The sequence below is a fragment of the Numenius arquata genome, chromosome 1, assembly GCF_964106895.1.
Source record: "Numenius arquata chromosome 1, bNumArq3.hap1.1, whole genome shotgun sequence".
Classification (NCBI taxonomy): domain Eukaryota; kingdom Metazoa; phylum Chordata; class Aves; order Charadriiformes; family Scolopacidae; genus Numenius; species Numenius arquata.
The window spans coordinates 49566329-49593919 of record NC_133576.1 but is presented as its reverse complement, the minus strand read 5'-3'; positions in this window follow the sequence as shown (position 1 = coordinate 49593919).

Sequence of the window (27591 nt, the reverse complement as noted above, 5' to 3'; positions counted from 1 at the left end):
TACTCTGTTCTCCATCTGTGAAAGAAAGAAAGAAAAAGACAGACAGAAAGAAAAAGACAGTTCCATATGCCACGTGGCTACTTAAGCACTTCTTACTATGCCTTCCATTAAGACCTGTACTTTTCCACCCAAAGCCTGATCTTGCTGATTATTGTTTCTGATAGAAACCAAGGGGATTACATCTAGCACTAGGCTGAGGTGTAAGTATTACATAGGTAAATTTTTTTTTTATCTCCCTGCTAAAGGGAATTCCACATTTCATTTGTTAAGGAGACAGTTACTTTGACATCAAATTAGCCTTCAATTTTTCAATTAATATAAAGCAAGAAAGGACACTTCCTTGTAATGTTTCCTTTTCTGCAGCAGTGGTCCCCAGCCTGTTGGCAGCTCAATACTTGCATGTCCCTTGGATGCTGCTTGGTGATCTAGTGCTTTCCAAGAAAGCCAAAGTATCATGCAGTTGCCCAAAGCACACTGTCCTCACTCCGCTTGCTTGTGGGCCAGCACAGGTTTGGAGCTGCTGAAAACTAACATAAAAGTGGAAGGCACCACACAGCCTTATGTCTAAGACATATCTGGTCCCCCACATCCAGATGTCCCCATGCCAGCTACTCTCCTCCTCCCACATTCTGGGCATGCCCACACAACTGAAGCCCAGGGAGGTGTTGCAAGTCTCAGAGTCACAGCCTGCTCTGCATGTATAGAAACAGGCTTGCCAGGCAAGACCAAAGGTCAAACTGCCACAGCCTCTGCAATGCAGTCTGTGCTGTTCTTGGAAGAAAGCTGTGATCCCAACTGCCTGCTAATTGAACAGATAACGGAGATCATCATAACATCTCTTTTACTCTCACCAACTCCTGCTGAACTTGCACTAACCATTCTAAGGAAGAAACACCAGGCAGGATCAGTTAGTGCCAAGAACTCATGAGTACTCTGGCTCTGACAGCTTGTCCAAATTCTCATACCAAACAGACCACTAAGCCTCACTTTGCACCCAGAGGCTCGTTTTTCAGCTCATTCCCCATTACTCTCAAAATCTGCACAGTGAACTCATAATGAAATCATACCTTTTATGTTGATAGGGCTAAAAAACAATTAGGACAGTACTGGGAATGTTGTATATGGAAAACCCCATATTTATTCTTCTGCAGAGACTACAATATCAGAAGCTGTCGGCTATTTTATGTATCAGGAAGGGAGTGAATATTGAGTTCGTAATGATACTTGGTACACGGACACAATGCTTGATAGTACTTCTGATATTTAGCAATGCTGTGATTATTCATTTTAATATGGAGACTTAATAATGATTGTATCTGCACCTTAACAAAGCAGAAGATTATAAAATAATAATTCACTGTGTATTTTACTTGCTTCATGCACTATGTCTGCCTTTAGTACGTTAAATAAAAATAATTTTAAAAAACTACTTGCATTTCCGAGCTGTCACTTTGACTACACAGATTTTGGACCCAGTCTTTTTCTTAGCATCATCCCTGCTTCCAAAGATTGTGCAGTAGAAGATAGAAGTCCTATTGTTGTCTTTTATTCTCAGGTATATAAAAAAGAGTGGAGATAAATATTTAATAGTTCTAATAGACCGCTAAGACTTTATTGACAAAAAATCAATCCTAATTTGTCTTTCTATATTGTTATCTTCCACTGCAATTATCATTTCCTATTCATCCCTAATAAAGTTTAGAAAGTGTTTGCTTGAGTACTACTAGTGTTCACATCAAGTACTTAACAAATAGAAATGCTAGTTTTGACAACTTTAATTTTATTATTACGTCTGCCTTGCCAACAAATCCCTGCTAACCTAGAGAAGCCTTGTTTCAAATCTTCTACTTTAAGCCACTCAAAAAAGAGAGAGAAACAATTTACAAGCTGTGAAAGCACAATGTCATGCTCTTCTCTCCTTCCTAATTTATCATAAAAAATATACTAGTTGTTATGATTCATATAGTGAAATGCAATGTATTTCAGTTTAAATGAAAACTACAGCCGTACCTAACTTCCAGTAGAGCAGAACTAATAGATAATCTGAGTTTCTTCTTTCTGCAGTTCTTTCCTTGATCAAATCTAACCACCATTTTTCTTGCACCTACAGATCTCTCAGATAGATAGATGATACTTAATGGCCTTACTTGAGACATGATTTTTAATCCTCAGAGGAAGAGACCAGAAAATCCTCAAATATAAAAAAAACCCAAAGCTGATTTATAGATTACACCTCTCTTCATAACTCTGATAGAGGAGGTAATACATTTTTTGCATTGTAAGGAATTTAAATGAGCGTAGCTTTATGATGGATTCTAAACTATGCATGAATGGCTGAGATGAAAATGTATTTAGCAAACTACTGCATTCTCATTCTCACCCAGGTTGGCAGATCAGAGAAGAGAGATTCAGTTATTCTGACTCAAGGCTATAACATCCATATAAAGCTGTAGTGTAAATACAGAAAATAATAATTTTTTTTTTTAAAAAAAAAGAATAATTGAATTGTAATTCCCACTTAGAAGGTCAAGTGGTTAGCAACTGGTTGAAGTCATATATACTAAAAATCAGTCATTTAAATCAGTCAGATTTTTTAAAAAATAAGCAAATAAGGAAGTGAAACCACCACCTAAATAGTTTAAAAGATAATTCAAGGCCAGTCATAACACACTTTTTCAATATTTGTTTTTCAAATTAATAAGAATGTTTAAAATCTTTGAAAAATATACACTCATCAAAATAGTTCAATAATATAGAAACTAAGGAAAATAAATTTTTTTTGAGTTGTGTATCCTTTTGAAGTTAACTGTTATAAGGTAAACAGAATATGCTATTCAAAACCAATGGTAAAAAATGTTTTTACAAAAGGCTGAAATAAAACATTTTAGTGTTCCTTAAATGAGTCATTAGTATTGATGCCCACCTTTAAACAGGTTTTAAATACCAGATAGAAAAATAAAGAGAAAGCAATATGGTAAAGAGCGAAACCTAGCTAGAAAAAAGGGTGAAACACACTCCCTCACACCCATGCTCCTTACCAAACAGCACACATACATCTCTCCCAGAGCCATTCATTAATAGCTCATCTGCGCTCCTGGAGCTCAGATATCAAAATTTTCTGGCCATTTCAAAGGGCAAAGATTAAAGCAAACAGCCTGGTCTCGTGGATTGGCAAAAAGACCCATGAGCACTGCAAATTCACACAAAGTTATGCCAGCTAGTTCTTCATGTATGCAGCAATATTTGTTCAGCTTACTTAGGTTATGTCAGTTCTAGCCAACAACAATACCTACATGATGTAGATGGATAAAACACTGATGAACTGATATAGGTAAAGTACTGATGAATATATTCACAAGGTCAACTTTAAGTGCATCTGGTTCTTCTAGGCTGAGAACCATTTGCATTCAGTCTTATCTTTGGAAGTAAAAGTAATAATATAGATAATTTCCTCCTATTCATGAGTAGCCGTTGATATTTTTTATACTGTTGAACATTTTTGCAGCATTTAGAAACACTATTTCAGGGTCACACAGCTTTAGCTGACAGAGAGAAAAAAAAATCAGGCGTAATGTATCAGAATGTTTTTTCAGGAACACACAAAAAAAGCAGTCACAGACAGTTGTACCTCCAGTGCTAGCTTTACTGTACAGGGTACAAAAGTAGTTCCTCTGGAGAGGGGAAGAACTGATGCCACCATGTGAGCCTAGTCAGAAATAAAAGGATTAAAGTAAACATCTGTTGGATATTATGCAGCTCTGCTGATGCATCACCACGTAAAATCATCCCACTGTTACCTAGAAGACTCATTTCTTACATGATCAGTTCATTAATGAAAGCCAGGTGGCTGAGACTGGACACAAGGAAAAAGATTGCTAGCTCAAGGGAAACATTTTAAAGAAGTCACAGTGCAGTTCAGTATTTCTTATTTGAAAATGCATGCCACAGTTGATCAATTTTTCTGCAGTTAGAGAAAATGTACAAGATTTGTCACTAATACCAAATGCTGTTGTGGTTACTAAGCACCTGACAAACACAACTGTCTTTATTCATGCATTTTGTTCTCACTTTTCAATGGTAAACTTGACCAAGTGCATTGGGAAATTGCATGAACATATGTGAAACCTGTCCTAATTATCTTTCCATTAACTAACACTAGCAGGTTACAACTGGGCACTATACAGGGGGCTAGGATACACCTGAAGGTCCAGGTTGAATAATCCCTTTAATAACCTTATCCTGGCACAGCTGAACTTTTTATTTTTAAATAATATGTCAGAGTTGATCTTAAGGTAGAGAGAAGAGCCTGAGACCACCAAACGGATTCCTGTAGGAACTGTAAAACCAAAGAAGTAGTGACTAAAGTTTTGTGATACTGCTCAACATATATAGAGACCATCAAGTACACTGAAAAGAACCTGCTTAACAAAACAAGGCATTCTTTGCATACTACAAGGGGACATGAGAAATAGAATGATGAAAACGTGAACACTGTGTGGGAAACCTGTAAACACATTACTTAATGCAGTACTGGCAAGCACAATATATTATAAAGTATTGTGCAGATGAGCAGAGAATAAGAATTTATGTGATAAAGTAGTCGTATAATTTGTTGGCCTATCAGGGATTGTTGGAGAAGAGTTTAAGTAGAGTATCTATAACAGAGCAGTAAAAACTTGTAAGCAGTGTTTTCATATGGATTTATTGCTAATACAACCAGCATTGTCATCTAGTGTTATTGCTATAACATTATTTTGAAAGACATCTTAGATGCCCCTTCATGTTATAATGTTATTAACCATAAAGGAAGGTAACAACTAAATATTCCTTCAATATAAGACTAAGTCATTTTCCATAAAATTATGCTGATAATATAACAAAAAAGATCTTATTTTTTAGTAGTTACTCCTATATATATGTATACATATATTTGTGTATACGCATATTTGTGTATACACATGCACATATTGATAACATTGAATTGCCTAATAGATTGCAAATTATATAACTTGATTTCTAGCATATATGCAGATATACATGCAGGTACATTTTGTGTTAAAATCTTTAGTGTGGTACCTTAAACATTTCTTTAAATGCTGTAAGAATAAAGTTCCAAATGAAAACAATAAGACAGCCTCACTTTGATCAAAATAAGAAATTAGTCTTCTGTAAATCATAGGGAGTTTATATCAAATGTTATGGCTTACAGGTTTACCTGCAAAAATCTGGGAATGACAATTGGAAAGATATTTGTTTTTTCCTAAAAAATGCCTTTCTATAAAACGATTTGCTATCCGTAGTAGGAAGCAGTGCAAGGTATAATAAGAAATGTATCACTCCTAGATTAAAAAAACTATGACTATATAGAGGAATTTTATAATTCTGGCAGGTAACAGATAATATTAACTCAGGTTATAGTTTGCCATTGAATTGACAGTAGAATGGCCCTTTCAAACTAAGCATCTTGTGACTGTCCAAGTGTTTCTCCCAGCTCTGTCTCTTAGTCAATGTTGTGACCCAAAAGCCCCTCCTTTAGACTTCTTTCAGGGCCACATGCTACTTTTCCTCAAGCTTTTCTCAGCCCCAGGCATCTCAGAATCACAGAATATTTTTTGGTTGGATGGGACCTTTGAGATCATCAAGTCCAACCAACAAAAACAAAAACCAAACAAACAAACAAACAAAAACCAAAACAAAAAAACCCAAAAAACCCCCCAAAAAACACACAAAAAAAATAAAATCCCAGAACACCAAACACCAAAACCAAACCAAAACAAATGCTCACAACCACACCCCACCCCACCCACAAACAGACACAAACCAACAATCTCGGGCACTAGAGCATGCCCTGAAGTGCCATGTCTACACGTTCCTTAAATACCTCCAGGGACGGCGACTCCACCACCTCCCTGGGCAGGCGGTTCCAGTGCCTGACCACTCTCTCCGTAAAGTAATTCTTCCTAATATCTAATCTAAACCTCCCCTGCCACAACTTCAGACCATTTCCTCTGGTCCTGAAACACTCACTCCTGAAATCTCACACTGCTTTGTCCAAAAAAAATACATAAAGATATATAAAGACCCTCTGCCAAGATCACCTAATATCCTGAGTAATCTTGCATTAGCATATGTTTTGAGAGAAAACATTTGCTTTTATTGCTCTTTGCTCCTCGGCTTCAGATACATCATGGGATGGGGAGCGGAAGCAGCTTTTAGCGCTAGGTCTAGGACAGGTTTGCAATCTGGAGGGAAGTAGGGTCTCAAAGGTAATCTTTGGGTTTCCCCAGAAGCTTCTGTAGCAACCCCACTTATATCATTATACTCTTCAGGTATATTTTTAACTTTCTACTAAATAATTATTTTGGAATGCAACAGCATGGCATGGAACATATGTGTAGCAAAAATAGTCTCCACAGAAAACATAAAAATAGCAAGAGATCTGATTCATCATTCAAGCCATGTGTTGCTCAACTGAGGCTTCATAGATTGGCCCAACTGTGTTTCCCCTGAAAGCCCCTAAAGTACTTTCCACTTTTGAAAGCAGTTTTAGTAATATTTGATTTGCATTTCGTACAAAAAAATGCAGCAAGCGTTTACATTTCACTGCAGTGCTGTGCAGCAAACAAAGATAAAACAGCAAGAACACTGTCCTCCAGTTACAACTCCAGGGCAAAATTATTTGGACAGAGTATACTAATCACCTCAGCTGGACAAAAACATCAGTGACTTACAGCCTTTCATTTTTAAGTGCCTTGGGATGCTTCCAAAACAAGCAGACAAGAGATCAGATGTGTCCCTTGGGTGGGCAGACTGCAGAAGATACCACCCTGCCTGCAACAGGAGAGCTGCCTCACCTGCCCTGACCACAGGAACATCGTGGTGGGCATTTGCTTATGCTCCCCTGGGGGAGTGAGGAGTGACCATCACCGTGCAAGACCAAAAGGTGACTCTGCTGTGGTCCTTCTCAGTGCTGGCATCTGTGTTTTCTTTTTTGTATCAGGAGAGGACTTTTAAAGTGCATCATCCCCACCTACTGCAGGTTGGTTCTGAGTGGGCAGGGGTGTCAGAGCCCACTGCTAGGGCTCCTTTGGGATGAAACTAAAACAAATTGTTTCCTGAAGGTGTATCTAATGTGGTCCAACTGGTAATATGGTTTCAGTCCATGGGAGGACACCAGAGACACCCTGAACCAAACCCCCCTGAAAGTAAAGCCACTAAGGCCTCAGTGCTGTTTGGCTTTATAAAACCAATCTTACTGGGCTGCATAGTTTGCTGATGCAGACAGAGAAGTGTGGCAATATCAGGGCAACATGGACCTTGATGCCCCAAGAAGGGATTGAAAATTAGTCTTTTCTATTTTTTTTTTTTTTCAAACAGAAAAGGAAGTGATGCAATTTGATTATGTCTTTTATTTTACTGCAGATAGCAGTGTATGAGACCCTTTAAGAATCTGGTATTTTATAGAACCTTGCATTCCCTTGGGATTCTGACTGTGTTTAATCCTCTATACCCTATAAAAAATTTGACCTACTCCAAAAGATACTATTTCTTACTTGTGGCTAGCTGCAAACTAGGTCCATATAAACTTGGTTTTATACCTCCTGGGTACCTTAGGAGCATTGATCTTCAAAGCACAGTTATGGAGTGGGCTGATAACAACAGCAATGTACTAAATTGTGCTGTTCCAGGAGTGTTCAAGGTGTTCCCTAGAAGTTTCACTTCAAGTAATACAAATACCACCTTCACTTACCTTATGAGGTCAGAAGGAGTCAAGGCACAAAATAGCTCAGCTGATGATACAGTGAATAACTGTCAGTTTTTGTCTGGCATGATTATGTTGGCTCTTCAGGCCTCTGAGAGAAAATAAATGTCAAAGGGATCTTTAATCCATCAGCTGAACCTTATCAAGAACGGGTGTTCAGTATACTCATGCCAGGCTAAAACAGAAGGGTGACATGGATAATCTGACTTCATCTGCTATGCCTAAACACCATCTGGCAGTATAATGAAGAAGGGCACATTAAAACCAGATCACATTCACCTGAAAAAAAAAAAAAAAAAAAAAAAGCCAAAAAAATCACTGAAGTTTAAACCAGGCATTCAAAGGCCAGTCTTTTCCTTGTTGACTTCAGGCCAGAATAAGTTTATGAGCTCTGTCAATTTATCTCACTTCCACTTCTTGTAAGCAGGGAAATAGAAACCCATGTAAAGTGAGCAGCAACTACGTTCTGTGGTGTGTAGAGAGCTCTCTTCTCCTCTCTGCCTTCTCAATTATCTTTTGAAACAGAATTAACTTGACTCCTAGGTTTCTATGTATCTCCAGAAAAATATACTACGTGCTGGCAGGGTCATCCTGCTGAAGACAGCAGGGACTGCCAGGGAGCTGCAGGTTACAGAGAGAAAGCGGAGAAGCTGATACTGATGTGAGTAGGACTGGTAGTCTCTGAGGACCCACAATCTTCACACCACTCCAGTGTGAAGCCCCTCACTTCAGGACTCACTCTCCTGAGAGGCAAGAGTAGAGGGAAACCATGACCTGCTTCCCTTGAATGTCCTCGAGTGGTCTCCTTTCATTAACTGCCTGCAGGGGAAAGATTTAGCTTCATACTGACTTTCAGCTATGTCCCATGCAATCTATAAAGTCTTGCTGAAATAGTTGGGGTTTCACATGTAGGAAATTAGCTGTAAGCAGTACAAGCTGCTGTGAGTTTGAAGAAAATTGTCAGGGTCAAGTAACATTGGTAAGAGAATCAGCATTCACAAAGTTCATGACACTGAGAAAGCTTTTTCCTTGTTTTTGAAAGCTGTACTTTAAGTGTATCATATGCAAATAGTACAAACAAAACATGTTTCAAACCCTGACTCTGCTGGGTTTAAAACATGTTTTGTACAATACATTCTCTGCGTTCCCAGGGACGAATGAGAGATGTGCAGGGAAGCAGCAACAGGTGACAGAAGGTGAAAATAACGAGGGACGTTTGGAGGATACCTTTATTCCTCAGAGTCCTTAGATGGATGTTCACTGACTTGCTTTTGCCACAGACTCTTGGGAAGAGAGATTTTTGTCCCCTAATTATTAGGATTTTTGCAAGGCTTGATGACTCACCGAAGGGAAATCTTCATTCTGAAGACTAAGGAAAGCTGACAGAAATTACACTTCCCTAACACATTTCAGGATTAAAATAACAGGTCTAAGTGTGGAGATTGACTAGGACAAAACTTCTAGAAACCAGAAACAGAAATGATTCAGCACCGTTATCTCTTCCATACTCCTTAGTCTGAAGGGATTTCTAACAGCTGAACTCTTCTCCAGCTGCTTTCAGGGCAATCTAAACCTACAAAAAAGGACTATATTTGCTTTTGTTTTTCTTCATTCATGTATAATAATACATAATTATATTATATGATCCTACAATATGCTATACATTATGTTATATAAATGTTATTATTAGAAAATAATACATCATTGTATTATATAATATGTATTATATATACACTATACAATTATGTAATAATATGTTGGTTTTATATATGTAAATAAATTTGCCAAAACTATTGTTTTAGTTGTGTCTACAGTGGTTTTTACTTTAAATTGAGTAGTTGTGGATTTTGAGGACTCTCTCACCCACAAGAGTATGATGTCTTTTGCTTTATATAACTCTTGGTTCCCAGCTCTCAGCAATCATAATGAAGACTGAGGTCATATGTTCCCCTCTTAAGTGTTTTTCTCCTTACCTTTCTTCTTTCAAACTCTTTCAAGAAGTTGCCAAATGTCTACAATCACCTGCTTCAGGCAGATGGATGAAGTGTGGGACACCATGTGGCCTGAATGTTAAGTGAAGAAGGAAAGTCAGCTGCCATAATCATGGTCACCTCATTCTTGAGCCACTTGATATAGGAATATGATATAGCTCTACTGTTGGCAGTGCTTGACTATTTAGGCCTTGACTTCTACTGCTTTTTAAGCATGTCTGAAAATAACATGTTCCTTTTTTCATTAAAAGTTTCATTGTCAAAATAAGGGAATGAAAAAATGGTTTAGTCTGAAGACACTATTTTTCCCCTCAGTGTTCTGATCTGGCTCATGAACTGGAAGACTAACCAATATTATCTGCAGCCTTGGTTAGGTGTATACTGACTACAACTGAAACTGCAGTGCTCCTGAAGAAGCCTGGATTTAAAAATAAAAGTTACAGAGCAAAGAAATTCAGTGTTCAAGGATGCATTTCACAAACAAGACATTAACTTCTAATCAAGAGAGACACCACGATCTTAAACCTATCCAAGTAGAGAAAACACCCTATTTGGGGAAAGGAATACCAGTTTCATTATGCAAGTAGAATCCAACTAAACCAGAGAGCTTATAATGCAACATAAAACACAGGTTGTAAAGACATATTCCACAATGCATTTGATTTAAACCCAAAATATAAATTTACTTCCTGTTGTGTGAACTTAGCAGAGAAGCATTAAAAATCTTTTGTTGCTCTTTCAAAAGACAAACTAGAGCAGTCAAAATTTAGAAAGTCTTTGTACATACGAGCACACTGTCACTCATAGATGCACACATACTTCCTCTTTCTCAAAATATATATTACAGTCTGTGCATATGTATGAAGGAATTAATATATACATACTTACACACACATGTTTTCTAAATTAGCAATTTTCAAACTTAAAAATTAGCAAATAATTTTCCAAATTAAGATTTAAGAAACTAAAAGTGCTGAAAAATGTAATTATAAATTATTTTAAACTACAAAACTTTGCACCTTCCAGTATGTGGCTATGTCATAGGACAAACAAGAAATGTATTCAAGTGAAATCACCTCCCTGTTCCACATTGCTGAAGAAAATGGGCAAAAATACAGGATGAAAGGCTGCATAACAAATTTAGAAATCTAGTTCATTAGAGTGGACTATATCTCCCTTTTCCTAAATTATCATTGTTTTTCATGCACATAGATGATCATTTATTTTTCTGTAAAAATACACCGAGTGCTGTATTTTTAGCTGTAATCTGAGAATCATAGTATATTGCTCAAAACCTCTCTGAAATGTCTTGTGTCTAATCATTATTTTAATTGAAACAGGCTGGCAAAGTACTACACATAAAAGCTGCTAATGTGTATGTAGTTTATCTTCATTTAATGAAATGTCAGGTTTAGGACAGGAGAAACGTGGAATTTCCTAAACTGTGAGGAATTTCACTGTAATGAGATTGGGTTTCCAACATTGCCACAATTGTTTGAACTTTCTGGAGTAGTGAGAAGGGCTGTACATGAGGTGAAACACTTTACCTCCTTATAATTTCTTTCCCTTTAATTCTAAAAGATGTGCTGTCAGTGATCGGCATGTACAATTTGCACTAAGGCCACTGGGAGCTGATACACAAATCAGCATCAGCGGATGTTCCTAAATGCTCCTTGCTCTCAAAATAATGGAAAAACATATTTTTACTGTATAGTTCTTGACTGCAAAAAGAAAAATATCCCCTGCCCACTATAATTCTTATCCTTTTTTTTTTTTTTTTCCCTTAGGAAATGTCGAAAATGTCAAAAATGTCACTACATGGCCTTGCATGTGGCAGAGCATGCTGCTGAGTGCCGGGCTTAAGAAACAGAGTTTGCTATGCAGCTACCTAACTCTTACTTAAGAGGGAGAGAAATTAAAAGACAAATAGGAAATAATTTGTGGGTACATTGGGAAGAGGCTTCTCATTTTGGAGCTCTTTGCTATCATATTTCTTTAAACCTTTTTTCATACATGAAGGGGAAAATTAATCCCAGGAAGACATCTTGGAGTCTTCTCACTCTCTACTATTTCATCTGAACTGGTAAAAATTCAGCCTTTCCCTTCAGAGCACATGCAGCCTGAACTGTGTGTTAACGGCAAAAATTGTCACTGAGCAAGAACAGAATAATCACAGAATCTTCTTGGTTGGAAGGGACCTTTGAGATCATCGAGTCCAACCACAAAAAACAAAAACAAAAACAAACCAAAAAAACCAAACCAAACAAAAAAAAAAAACCAAAAAAACCTGCAAAAAAACCCCACCAAACACCAAAAGCAAAACAAAACCAAAACACCCACAACCACACACCACACCCACCCACAAACAGACACAAATCAACAATCTCGGGGCACTAGAGCATGCCCTGAAGTGCCATGTCTACACGTTTCTTAAATACCTCCAGGGATGGTGACTCCACCACCTCCCTGGACAGGCGGTTCCAGTGCCTGACCACTCTCTCAGTAAAGTGATTCTTCCTAATATCTAATCTAAACCTCCCATGCCGCAACTTCAGACCATTTCCTCTGGTCCTGTCATTATTCCCTTGGGAGAAGAGGCCAACCCCCACCTCTCTACACCCTCCTTTCAGGGTAGTTGTAGAGGGCAATGAGGTCTCCCCTCAGCCTCCTCTTCTCCAAACTAAACATGCCCAGTTCCCTCAGCCTCTCCTCATGTGACTTGTTCTCTAGACCCCTCACCAGCTTGGTGGCTCTCCTCTGGACACACTCCAGCAGCTCAATGTCCTTCCTGTAGTGAGGGGCCCAGAACTGAACACAGTACTCAAGGTGAGGCCTCACCAGTGCCGAGTACAGAGGCATGATGACTTCCCTGCTCCTGCTGGCCACGCTATTCCTGATACAGGCATAAGATAAGAACAGTTCCTTCATTCTTTTTCTCTGAATGACTCTTATGCCCTTTTCTGAGCTTTCTTTGAAAATCCCCTATCTGAAAGACAAGAAACGTGGCAGTAAAATTGTTGGCTGTGGATAATACTTGCTCACATACAAAAATTACTTTTTTCACTCAAGGAACAAAATTTCAGATGGTTGTATGTGACCTAAAATGCAGGAAGTCTGTCCTGGTTTGAGGTAAAACAGAACTAATTTTCTGTTCAGTAATTTTTCCTTGTTAGCTGGGCCTCTTCTAACTAACTAAACTCTGAAATTAACGGCATATTGTTCAGAAACTGCTCGCTCTCATAGTGATAAGACCTGATAATACCAAGGAATGGTATGCAGAGAGGCCCTTGCTTATACTTATTGCTATAACAACCAAGGTCAGGTAAATTTGTTATTTGCCCCGTTGGAGGGTCGGAAGCGGAAAAGCGTAGAGGGGTCACACCTGTAGGGAGGGGCGGACAGGACAGGTGACCCAAAACTGACCAACAGGGTATTCCATCCCATCTGCATCATGCTCAGTATAAAAGCTGAGGGATCAAAGGGTCATCTCTCTTCCTTCAATGGCCGACATCTGAGGAGGACCCTGTCTGTTTGTCTGCCTTTGATCCCGATCCGAGCAATCCTGACTCCAGATCCGGAATCCAGCTCCTGTCCATCACTGAGTCCAGCCTGGGACTTTTCCCTTGTGCCTGCCGGTGACGTGATCATCACCCTGGGAGCTTGATACGGTTTTGTATATACTGTATATATAGTTTTTTTCCTTTTTTTTTTTTTTTTTTATTATTTATTATTTCATTATTTATTAATATTTTCATTAAAGTAGTTTAGTTTTTTCTAAACTCATAAATCTTTTTTTATCTCTTCCTCTCCTCTCTTTTCCTTAGAGGGGGGGGGAGGGGCCATCTGTCGCTCTGATTGGTTAATCTGGTCAAAACCACGACAAAGTCTTAGCTTACAATCCTGCTGCAGATTTCAGAATATTTTAGTATGGTTTACTAATTCACCAAAAAAAAAGTTGTTTCCAAAAAGTCCAACTAACCTTTTCATAGCTACAAGCTAACTGCCTCACACTTTAATAAGGAAAATACTACACTTAATAGTACAGAAACCATCTTGAATACTTTTTTCTTTAATTATTATTTTTGTGTAACATTTTTTTAATTAATATATTTTTATTTTTATACTTTCTCAGATTTTCTGGGGAAAAAAAACTCCAATAACCTAACTCTTCTGTTGAATTGTAGGTCAAATTACATCAGTCTTTTCTGTATGAATTAATGCTAAACAAGAATACATGGAGATGGTTAAACTGTGACATAAATTGAAAAGCAGGCAAATATATAAAACAAAGACATGTTGTGTTATAGCAAGACTTACCATTTTACTCAAGTGTGGCAATCTGAAGGACTAACTTGTAGATGGGTTCAAGAAAAATTGCATTTTCCCCCCAGCCCCCATCTAGGCCGTTCTACTGAAACTGATGAAAAACAGAGCATTTTTCATTATGGATGAAATTTAAGTCCCCTGGGAGGCTATGGGACTCTCTTTGCTAACTACTTGGTTGTCTGGGGGTTGTCTGGGTTCTATTTTCTTAACTTCACTACATCAGTGTATTTACTAGTTTCTGGCAGTACATGAAATCATACATGGCAAACTGAAGCATTCAATATTGCTCCAAATAATTTTTATTTTTTTTTTCACTTTTCCTGTCCTAAGGCAGAGCACAGTTGCCGGTCTTTTGACCTCAGTATTGTGAAGTACTGTAAACACATCCACTTAAAGTATTTTCTCATCTGTGAGAGAATAAAAAAAATAATAAAAAAAGCAAACCTGCATTTGAAATAAACTAGAGGCAAGAAATAAAATGCTATAAATACAATATATCTTTTATATCACAGAGTTCATCTGATTCAAAAGAAAAGCTGTGGGGGAAAGGCTACTGAACTTTCTTTGGATGATGTCAGAAATAAATCTTCTACTGTCATTTGCCGGCTCGAATGGGTCTGGAGTCTCTCGGATCAGAAGACAATGAGATCCATATATGAAGTGCAGGAAAAAGAAAAGGAAAAAGAGACACTCCAGAAGTTCTAACCTTAACAGACTCAGGGAGACTCACAGACTTCAAACAGGTAAAAAGAGAAGTCAGTAGACATCAGAATAGAAGAATATTGTTCTTTAGACAGAAAAGGCCTTTGATATAAACTGATAGATGTATATTCATCCTTTAAACCAAAAATTAAACCAGTATGTGATACTGTGCACTTATTCTAATAGCATACTTTAAAAATGAAGGAAGATGTAGAACAGTGCTGTGGAGATATCAATGTTAAAGACTTGCCACATGGGGTTCTTAGACTCTTCCTTTTATGTCCCATTGACATGGCTAGAGAAAAGCACTTTGGCTAAATATAGGAAAAAACATCTCCTGAGACGTACAAACCAGAATTGCTCTGTTTGATTCTTCCTTATAAAAGCTGTCAGGAATCTAATGTGCGACCTGCTTGCTAACTTTTGAGGCTAGGTATGTATATACAACACTGTGGTAATGAAAGCAGTTAGCACCACTGGGACACTCTGTGGACTCCTGTGTTGTTATGAAGAATCACAGAATCACAGAATCTTAGTGGTTGGAAGGGACCTTTGAGATCATCGAGTCCAACCACATTAAAAAAACAAACAAACAAACAAAAAAAACCACAACACACAAAAACAAACAAACATGCAAAAAAAAAAAAAAACAAAACCAACAACCAAAAAAAAAAAAAACCCCACAAAAAAAAAAAAAAAAAAAAAAAAGCACCCACCAACTAAACCCCACACCCACAACCTCACACACAACACCCCACCACAAACCAACAATCCCGGGCACTAGAGCACTAGAGCATGCCCTGAAGAGCCATGTCTACATGTTTCTTAAATACCTCCAGGAATGGTGACTCCACCACCTCCCTGGGCAGGCTGTTCCAGTGCCTGACCACCCTCTCAGTAAAGTAATTCTTCCTAATATCTAATCTAAACCTCCCTTGCCGCAGCTTCATACCATTTCCTCTGGTCCTGTCATTATTCCCTTGGGAGAAGAGGCCAACACCCACCTCTCTACACCCTCCTTTCAGGTAGTTGTAGAGGGCAATGAGGTCCCCCCTCAGCCTCCTCTTCTCCAAACTAAACATGCCCAGTTCCCTCAGCCTCTCCTCATGTGACTTGTTCTCCAGACCCCTCACCAGCTTGGTGGCTCTCCTCTGGACACGCTCCAGCACTTCAATGCCTTTCCCGTAGTGAGGGGCCCAAAACTGAACACAGTACTCGAGGTGAGGCCTCACCAGTGCCGAGTACAGAGGCATGATGACTTCCCTGCTCCTGCTGGCCACGCTATTCCTGATATAAGCCAGGATGCTATTGGCCTTTTTGGCCACCTGGGCACACTGCTGGCTCATGTTAAGCCGGCTGTCCACTAACACTCCCAGGTCCTTTTCTGCTGGGCAGCTTTCCAGCCACTCTTCCCCAAGCCTGTAGCGTTGCTTGGGGTTGTTGTGACCGAAATGCAGGACCCGGCACTTGGCCTTATTAAACCTCATCCCATTGTCCTTGGCCCATTGATCCAACCTGTCCAGATCAAGAAGAGCAGTCTGGGCATCCAGAGATGTGTCACCTGCACTTTTCCCCCCGTAGGGAGGATCTATCAGTACATGTTGTACCTAGGCAGGTGGTCAGCACTCAGAACATGGCAAAGCAGGATAACTGCTAAGCTATGAACTACTGATTAGCAGTTGACAATAATTAAATAATTAATTATACCATTGTCCTGTAATTAATGTCATGGTTTTTATATAATATTTCCTATTCTTCTTAAATGCACATAATTGAGTTCCATGAAGCAGTTTTAGGCAACTTGTTAATATCCTAATCAAAACACTGGAAACAGAATGTTAGATTTTCACTTTAATTCTATTTGTTTCTTCCTGCATTAAGCTTCTTGCAGGGATGTTAGTTTTGGCTTGAGCTGCTCTGCAGTGCCACACATTGCATGTCCCCGGGAGGGGCCCTTGAGCTCCTTGTGCATTTTTTAAAGACCTCAGTGTTCCAGATAATTGGACTGGGAACTGTTTCCTGTGCACTGGTTACAGATTAAGGAAATTAAGGGAGCAACAGTTAGAAAGGTGCATTTCTGATTTAATTTGCTCTCTGGAATGACAGAGCTATTAAATCAATTTCTGAGCATTACTATTATTCTGAAAGATTGCCAGCCGGGAAAGTATAACTAACTTTTTAGCTGGATTTGAAACAAACAAAACAGAACAGGGAAGCAATTGGTGCTGTTGTAATATGAAAGAACTGAAGGTTTGCCAAACAAGCTGACTTCAATAGGTGTTGACTGTTAATTAGGGAGGAAGTAATTATATTAAAAATCTCTTCATTGCAAGGCATCTGAAGAGGTGGACAAAGAGAGAAGAGGACATATCATTTTTCTTGAAAACAGGACTGTGAATAAAATTATGAGGAGAGCAAAAGGAAGAATTTTTACAAGTGGAGAGTAGGTAACTGTTTAAGGAAATATAAGAAATTGTTATTGCTGCACATTTGGCAGATTAAATAGTAGAAGAGAGGGTTGTTAATGAGGATGAAGCTACATTCTTTGTTCCCTAACATCCATAAATACATAAATTTTGTACACCTTCTGGAAAGGAGTTTGAATGAATATGTATTAGACATTTGCTTGCTGTCATTGATTATCTTCCTCTATCCTTCATACAGAAGAACAATAGTAATGAAACTGGAGAACCATATTAGTGGGTCGCTGATTGTCTCGGAAGTAGGAATGCTGCAGTATGCCCTGCTATTGCTCTCCTGCTTCAGATTAGGTTGACATTTGAAAAACATGTAGCCTGCTTCTTGGAATTTTATGTAACATCAGCCATCAGCTGAAATAAAAAGCTGTCAAATTTTCCCTAAATTCTCACTAAATAAATAAGAGATTATTTTCTTTTAAATTAATAAATGCTGAGGAGACTCCAAAAATGACATCACACATTTTAAGTTTTGATAGAATCATGATGACTTGACTACGTTTAAGTGAAAAAGGGAAGATAAAAAGTGCTGTGTTTGACATTCTGAAAGGGTAAAATTTTATAAACTAAAAAAATTATTTGATGCATTGCCCTGTGACAAAAAGTGCTGAGATTTGAATGATGTAAACCTGAAATCTCCATGAGTTGTAGACCTAAGACCATCAAGAATCTGTATGTCACATAAGGACATCTGTAGGTCAAAAGGAGGAGGAAAGGACACCCAGCCTAATTACTCCAATAAAAATATCAGGGATAAGCTTCAGGTTTATGAACAGGAAAAGCACCAATTAGCAAGCTATATCTCAGCTATCAAGAAATGTAGGGCTAAAGCAAGAATTGCCAGCAGTCAAGCTGAGAGCTGAGACCTTACAAAGAAATAAAATAAACAGTTAAATGTACAATGATTAAAGAAACAAAAATAGACAACAAAAAGTGGGACTCCTAAGCGAAGAACCAGCAGGGGTCAACTAAGTAAGTCTCTAAAATAAAATCAATACTCTCAGTTTTCATTATGAATGCTCTGAAGACAGAAAGGCAAGATGCATAATAAGAACAGATGTGTTGAAATGACCATGCTAGAAAGGAAAGAAAAACTGAAAGAATTTGACAGAAACCTGAAAGAGACAGCAAAACAAATCTTAAGTCTGGTAACAAAAGTTCTGACTAACTCTGTGTACTCTGAGATTAGTGAATATAAAAGGACAAAGTATTTACAGCAAGAAAAACAGATAAAAGTGATTGAGGAATTATCACACCTGGTAATCTGATGTTTAAAGTATGCAAATTTTTTGAATAGATTTTGAAGGAAACAATCTGAACTCAGATGTAAAGGGGAAAGGGGAGTAAAATGTAACATAGTTTACCAGAAATAAATCAACTTACCTGACTTGATATTTTAATGAGCTTTATAGACAACAGATGTGTAGCAATTCCTCCCTCTCTGGGCTTTCAGTATAACTGATCTGATGAAAATTTGTGAAAAATTGGTCCAACTGAAGAAGATGCAGGTTAAGTGATGAATTAAAAAGCAGACAAGAAAGTGTTAAAGGAAAGGACTATAACATGTAACTGTACTGGAACTGAAGGGGAAATATCAGATAGGCTACTACTAAAGATTTATTTCACATTTTGTTTAGTATTTTTATAGAATCATAGAATGGTTAGAGTTGGAAGGGACCTTAAAGATCATCAAGTTCCAATCCCCCTGCCATGGGCAGGGACACCTCCCACTAGATTTTCTTTCAGAAAAGATACTACATTCAACCCAGATGCGATGTGAAATTGCAATCAATATATATATATTTAAAAATAATCAAAAGAGAGGAAGAGAGAGAAAGAGAACAAGTTAATCCTGAGGTACAAATTAATCCTGAGGTACAGAAAAGTATTAGTATGTATAAAAAAGATACCTAAGGGAATAAGGTCTGAAAAAACAGCCTGATGTAAGGATGCTAAAAGAGCTAGTCATATTTAGTCTACCAAAGAAAAGAGAAGCTTGGCCATGATTGCTCTATAAAAATCCATCTAGGCAAAATACTAACAAGACAGAAAAGTTATGTAAAAGAAAGGAAAATATTTGCATATTTGAAAGAGATATAAAATGCTTGTAAGTGCATTTTGTGGAAATAATAAGGTTTCTAATTCTTAGAGCTTTGAACATTTAGGATGTAGAACAGCTTTCCAATCCCCAGAACTGGAGTCTTAAAGAAACCCAAAGCAAGCCCTTAATTATTTATAATACTGTCCTCTGTAAGGTTATGAAAGTTATTACATTGTTCAGTATCTGTGATGGCAGATGATTAGTTTTGCTTACATAAGAGTCCCGTACAGTCCTAAGTCCCTTAGTAGAACAACATAACACTTTTACAGCTCTAAAAAGAAAAAAAGTCTGCTGTAGACTCCTACCAACTCTGATCTGACCTCTGGCTTTCCAGCACTGGACTGCTAAGTCTAAAGGCACTTGTCTTGCATGTAACATAGGACAGCATAGCTTTCATCTGTAACTGAATTGCCTTTCAACTCAAAATGCTGGAACTACCATTTTATGTAACAACGCATACTCACACATAGTGCACAGAGTACAATTAGAGAAGCAAAAGTTGTTTTTTCAAAATTTTCCAGAAGATACAGTTTTTGTGAATATAAATGATGAAGAGGAATAACACTGACAAGTAAGTATAAATTTTGATTGGACATCAGCACAGAAAACCAAGGTCTAAAGTACAAATCAAAACTGCATTACTGATGAGGGAAAAGCAGAAATGAACATAAAAATCTGTCAGAGGAATGCAGGCAAGCTTTTCAGTTAAAATTCCCTAAGCACAAGCCAAGACCAGAACTGATTAAAGTCATATGTTCTCCAAGTGATATTTTCCAAACTATTAGCATCTTAAATTTCATCTCCTGGGTAGAATGAAAAATGAGCCAAGTCTTTTAAAACTTATTCCTTTAATGTATTTAGATATGGCACAAAAGAAATTAATTTCTTTCTTTATGTGATTGGCAGCACCAATAAAAGACATACTCTGATTTTTAAGAGAAATGTTTCTTTCAGTTGTAAAATTCCATTTTTCAGCGTCTGCGTGCTTTTTTTAAAGAAGCCTTTTAACAGCAGTTACATCAAGTAAAAGGTGTAACCTGATTAAACAAGCCCCTTCTAGACTTCTGCAAAGTGATTGTTGAAACCTTTGCCCCAGCTCTACAGCTTCTTTGTACAATTAGGCTTTTCTTTTCCATCTTTCATCCAGGGTGTTTCCCAGAAAGAAAACCACGCTTTGATCCTGAAGCTGAGTGTTCTACGAATCTGTATGACAGTGGTGCTTTCCGATGTCAACTCAGCAAGGTTCAGCAAAGCATACGCTGGCATTTCCACGTTTCCTTCACTGAGAACACAAGATGGTTCCTTCATTCTCTTTGGTCAACAATTTCATTAAGCTTGTCAAAACTGAACATCTTTGAGACCTCATGCTTAAGATCTGGTAGAAATTATTCAGCAACGTTCTTTGCAGACAAACAGAAACTTAAGAAATAGACAGTTCACATCTTTAAGAAACCAGGCTATAAAGAACACATGTAAATTAGTTCAAATGTGCAGTGAGCCTTAAAATCTGCATTACCTCACACTACATTGTTTTCTCCATCTAAATGAAGAAGAAAAGGACCTACTTAATATTGTTCTCTTTGTGATATAATTTGTAGTATGTTGTACAGATATTTTCAAAATTGCTAGATACATTTTGGGTCCGCATGTGGTATAAGTATGTATTCTTGTGAGATAAGGGTGGGAGATATTAAGGAAATGCAGCTTGAGGAAAAAAATAGTGTAAAAATGGAGAAAAACATTGCTGACAAATATTAACAAGTTGTGTAGAAGCTCAAGACTTTCTCTGCATGAAATTCTACATATCTTAACACTGATAGATGCCACAATGGTTAAAAAGAACAGAAAGTAACACTCATCGAAGTACTACAAGTTGTCTTGAAAACCACATTCTGAAAAACAGAAAAGTCATAGTTCTCTCTTCTTTCAGAGCTTTGAACAGATTTTCAATGGTGCAATTCAGGTTACGAAAGAGAGGTGCTGCAGGGAAACAGCAGAGTAAGTCCTCTCCCCAAAACCTTAATAATGCTTCTTCTAGTCTATGAAGTTCTAAGCACCCTGTTCCTTTCATAATGAGAAGATTTTTACTTGGATTCCAATGCAATACAAACGAGAGGTGCAATTAGGAAGAAGGGAAGAAAGGGAAAAAATACCCACAGCAACCTGGATGCACTGAAATGAAGATAAGGCAATTTACTTTCGGCGTAGCATGTGTGTGGTAAGAAAGTGTTCTCGCTTTTGCAGGCATGAATTTAAAGACTGATGTACTGCCCTTTCATCCATTTCTAATCAGGAATATATTGATCAGTTCAAGAACTAAAAAGCCTAATGGTGAAGAACTGTTAAAAGAGAGACTCTCAGAAGCACTACTGGCAGAAGATACAATAAAAGGGGCTTGCATGCTCTTCTGCCAAAACAAGAAAAGCTTTTTTTTTTTTAATTTCTTCATCTTCTTACATTCTTTTTTCTATAATAAGAACAAAATTCCAAATATCCCATTTTTTTCAGTGTTGTAATTGAACCAATAAAGCTGCAAAAGCTCCACTATCAGTAGCACTGAAAATCAAGGCTGCTTCTGAAATGGATCTGAAGGATATTTTCTTGGATGTAAAGTCTCTGACATACAAATTCCTTATTCCTCGTGTCTGCTTTGAAACCTTTTCTAATGAATGTGAAAAGCAGAGGGCAGAGTTATGCCACAGGTCTGTTCCCAGGCAAGCAACAACAGTGGTGTTCGTCTCTAACTGAATTCAAGTTAACTCATCACCAGAGTCCTCAAAATTTCTATCAGGACTATGTACAAGATAAGAGAATATGCTTAAGGAAACAATATTAGAAATGAGGCCTATACCATTATAATTTTTCATGCCTTTTAAAAGATAATATAAACACTACTACACAAAGTAATTTGGACGCCTTCTTTACTACGCCTGGCATTCTCAGAGGCTGTAAAACCTCTTTTTTCATGAGCAGCTATTGACATGGATTTTACAGAAAACAGAATTAAAAGAAAAAGATAGAAATCTCCTACTGTTTCAGATTACAAAAGTCTTTTGGAGATATTTGGCAATAATGGAGAGAACAGAACAGTCTCAAAAAGCCTGGTACTTAGCCATCACTCAATAAAAAAACAAATACTACCTGATCTAGTAAATTTACACTGCAGCAATTATGGAACTGGGGCAGGCTTGTTTTTTTTCAATACATTAAAATATTTTCTCAGTCATATTTATTCACAGTCTTCATGCTTCTCTGCCTCTAGCTGTGAAAATCAAAGAAAAGAAAGGTGTTAAAGAAAAAAACCATTTGGCTCTGACTTGTAAGAGAGACAAACTTTGGACCATTTGTTCTCTACTTCAAATATTTAAGCCTAAAATTCCTTTCTGTCCATTTTTTGTTCTATTCAAACCTTTTATCGTACAGGGACCCTTAGACTTTGCTCGGAGGCTTTATTGACAATGTGACAGGATCTCAAGTCTGCACCTAAATTAAATAAAACAAAGCAGATGATTGCCTCTGCTCTAATACAGAAAGACCATGTGCCTTGTATTTATAAGAAAAGCAGTTGCCTACTGAAACTATTCTAGGAGCTACATAAACATGTACTTAAATTTCTCTCTGAAATAGAAAAACACTTATTCACATAATTTACTTTTCCTTTAGTGGGATTTAATCGCATGTTCATTGCTTGTGATTAAGTACTTTATTCCATCTTGCTGTCTTCTATTAATGCCATAAGACTTCATCCACAATCATCAGGTACGCAACTGCTCTAGTGAATAACAGCACATGAGATTTGTAGAACACACACTACAGCTAAATTCACTCTGTAGCATGAATGGGTCCTATCCTTTGCATCCCTGTAGCGTGCAATACATCGCCTTAAATTGGAGAGCACTTCGTAGTGTGCATCAAAACTCCTGCTCTGCTGGCATGTCCTTTTCTTTTCTTAAAAAAAGCTAAGTATGCAGAGATAGTAAAATCATCCCAATAAGGAGCCACAACAGAGACAAGGTGTACACATGTCAGTGAGGATTACATGACATTCCCTGAACTATACCTGTAACGTAGTTGCATTTGCCTTCCCTGTTCTTAGGTTTTGGGGTTTTTTCCTGTTCAGTTTTCTTATCTCTACTTCATTTTCATCTTCCATAAACATTATTTTGTATCCACGTGATTGCAACACTTTTTCACACTGCACACACGTTTAGAATCAATAGACAAAACTCTGAGATATTTCAGAACACAGAACTTTTGAAAATAATATATTGAATTCAATTAACTGAAAAACAGAATTCTTGAACACCTTTTCCAAAGAGATACATTTTTGAAGACCAGCACAAAGCCTACAAAATATTGTTTCTCCAAAACTTACTTTCATCTTATTTTCCCAGTAGTTACTGAAAACAGGACACTCTACAACTCTAAAATAATTATAAAGAGAAAGAAAAGCATTCCTAATTTATTGATGCTGGGCACACAGAGAGCAAAACTGTCTTCAGAGACAAATATAATTGTAATTCATGAAAGACTACTTAAACTAAAGCTACGTAATTCTTTGAAAGAGTTATCAACCTTCCTTTACTATTTTAAAACTTGTTTTGGCTGTTCAAAGACCTGGCTTCACTCAATTAATTTGACCAATTTATAACTACATTTTGAAACCTACTTCCACAATTTCTAGATGTGTATCCTCACAGTAGTTTTTTTGTGAGCTTGCTTTTTGTTTTGCTAGTATCAAAGACTAGTGTTCTTTAAAATTACTTATTTGTGTTTATAACAAGTGTTTCCAAAGTGTTCCATTATACTTTCACAAAATTTATGATCTATAATCACGAATTAAATCACTGTCTTTGTCCCTGTGCATGCAGGGGTACATTTGTAGGTCATATACGCAGAGAGATGCAGGATAAAGACAACTTTACATATTTGGCTCTTCAGGCAGAGCTTATAAAAAAAATTGTAGTTGACAGCAGCTAACTGTGGGAGGCTTGTTGGTCCTACTCAGAGGACCAGTAGACATTGACATTCTGCAAGGAGCTGTGTGAGGTGTATCTACCGCCTGAGCTTATGTGCTTCCTGCAGAGTCTTGATGTTTCCTCAGAGAAGGTTGAAGAAAGCTTTCTAGAGATTCATAAAGGTCCAGGACAAGGTCTGTTTTTGAGTATTGTGACCTCCCCTGAATCCCTGACAGCGAAAGCTGGATGCTTCTAATCTCATACCAGCTTCAGGTAGTCCACTGGATAAAGAAAGAAGTTGGTGAGCTAAAAGAGTTTGACATACAGTCTCCAGTCTGCCAGACACCTTACATGACCTTGGACAAGTCACTGAAATATTTATTCAAAACTTGAGTTTCCTATTTGTACAATGGACTAGTTCCTTGTCTCTCATATGGATAAATATTAAGAATTTCAATGCACTCAGTGATAATGGAAGCCACTAAGTACCTAAATCAGCAACTCTGCATTGATCTATGGTCGATCTGTTAATAAGAATATCTTACAAATATAATCAGCAAAATAGCTTTTGCCCCATTTTGGGAATACTTATGTTTGTGGCTAGACTTGATAGAAAATGGTTATGTTCCCAAGGTAGGTTTGTCCTTAACTCTTTTCAGATATAGGCTAATTTATTCCCAAAAATATAACTGATTTCATCCCTTTCAAAATAAACTGCCATAAATACTAGTATAATTGTTTATGTTGTTCACAAAGGAATCCAACCCATGTCATGATTCACATGGAACCTGTTCAGAGCATTCATATCCCTTCCTATTTTCCCTTTTTATTCACTGTATTATTGAAATTATCCAAGTCTTTTAAGTGTTGGGATGTCAATTTTTTTCCTGCCTTGAATATTTGGTTGCTCCTTTCTGAAACTATTCCACTTGTTTGCTGAGCTGAAGTGACCAGAGCTGGACACAACTCATGAATATATTATTATTTTTCCTTTCTGCAGGAACAAAAACATCCTACTTGCTTTCTGATGACTTCAGGTCTATATAAGAACAAAGCCTAAATTCAGCTTTTAAGCATGTTAGAACTATGCATATGCAGGCAAAACCTCACATTAAAAACTACTTTCCTGATCAGCCTTTTAAAACACATCCTAATTTAAGGAAACCCAAATTGTTCCATGTAACACTGTTCCATAGAAACAGCTCCTCTAACAGCTGAAAGAATGAAATCTAAATAAATTGTGTCTGAATACTTAACATATCATTAACATATTCACTGTGTTATAATATCCCCTAACTATTCACAGTCCCTGCAAGATAGTTCTCTCCTATGTCTTTGTCAACATAAAATAATTCTTGCACATGGTGTGCATTAAGCTTCTGAAAGCCCAAAGGACAAAGGAACAAAACCTTTTCTGTTTCTCCTTATTCTGCTTTTCTCCAAGGACAATGGCATAAATTAGTACAGCTACACAAGAGTCCACAATCACCAAAGCAATACAAATTGCTCAATTGCCCTTCTCAGACCAGCTCACCAAAGCTGCAACCCAGCAGGTACACTGTGATAGGATTTATAACAGGATAGTTACAGCAAGGATAGTAAGACAAGTTTAGTTAATTAGCTAAGCAGAGCATCAATTCCAGAGGGCACTGCCTCAAATTTGCCTGTCAGGGAAATCTTTAGATCCTGGAGTACCAGCTTTCTCTACTTGCATAGAAGTATTCTATGGTATTCTTTTCATAGTACATCACAGTACTGCACACTATCTGCCACACCACTGAAAAGCAATTTTTGATTCCTAGTTTGCATTGCAGAAGATCAACACTACAAGGATCATCCCTTCTCAGTTTAATTCTTGTATTGTGTGTAAACACTCACACTGAATCCTCTAATAGTGGTAATTTCATAGAATCATAGAATAGTTAGAGTTGGAAGGAACTTTAGACATCATCTAGTTCCAATCCCCCTGCCATGGGCAGGGACACCTCCCACTAGAGCATATTGCTCAAAGCCCCATCCAGCCTGCCCTTGAACACTTCCAGGGATGGGGCATCCAGAACTTCCCTGGGCAACCTGTTCCAGTGCCTCACCACCCTCACAGTGAAGAACTTCTTTCTGGTATCTAATCTAAATCTCCCCTCTTTCAATTTAAAACCATTACCCCTCGTCCTTTCACTACATTCTCTGATAAAGAGTTCCTCCCCATCTCTCCTGTAGGCCCTGTTTAGGTACTGGAAGGCTGCTACAACGTCTCCCTGGAGCTTTCTCTTCTCCAGGCTGAACACAGTACTGAAATCTCTGAAAGGCATTAGAAAGACTTGTGCTTGACAGTCCTAAAACATACATTCAGGTAGAGATAAGGCTTTGCAAATGGGGAATAAACAGGAGGAGTTTGAGGTGTGCATGCGATGTGGTGGGGTGGCTCCTATGACTGGAGTGTTGGAATGGAAGGCTACAGGCTCTTCAGGAAGGACAGGCAGGGGAGAGGAGGAATGGCCCTCTTTGTCAATGACCAGCTGGAGCACATGGGGCTCTGCCTGCGAATGGATGAAGAGCCAATTAAGACCTTATGGGTCAGAATTAAAGGGAGGTCAGGGACAGGAAACATTACAGTGAGGGTCTGCTACAGGCCACCCAACCAGGAAGACCAAGAAGATGAGACCCTCTATAGACAGATAGGAACAAAAAATTAATAACAGTGGAGGCAAATTTTCATGTTCTTGGCAGGATTTAAACTTACTTCACTGTTAGAGGCATTTTCCACTGTGCAAGAAAACCTGACATATTCTGAAAGCATGTGTTCAACATTTTCATTGCTAAGACAGTTGTCCTCTCGCTTTCAAACTAACTTTCGTTTTGAAAGAAACAATGTAAGGAACACTGAAATACATAGACAAGTTCAGTTAAGAAAGTACATTTCCACCTAAATTATTTATACCCCTTCCAACTTATGAAATTTTATTGAAGTTTAAAAGCTACTTCCAACCACTTAAGTCAGAAAATCCTTACATGTCTAAACAGTCTGGCTTTGCTCCAAAGTACTCAGAGGCAAAGAGATAGATGCCAACTGACTTTGATTGGTTTTCAATATGGCCTTTTCTATATTATCATGCGGAATTCATTTGCTTAGAATACAGAAGTCAACAAAGGTATACATGATTTGGATTCTTTAAAAAGGCTATAACTGCCTGGGAGGTTTTTGGTTTTATTTGGGTTTTTTCAGATTTTTTTTTTTTGTTTGTTTGTTTGTTTGTTTGTTTGTTTTTTTTGAGGA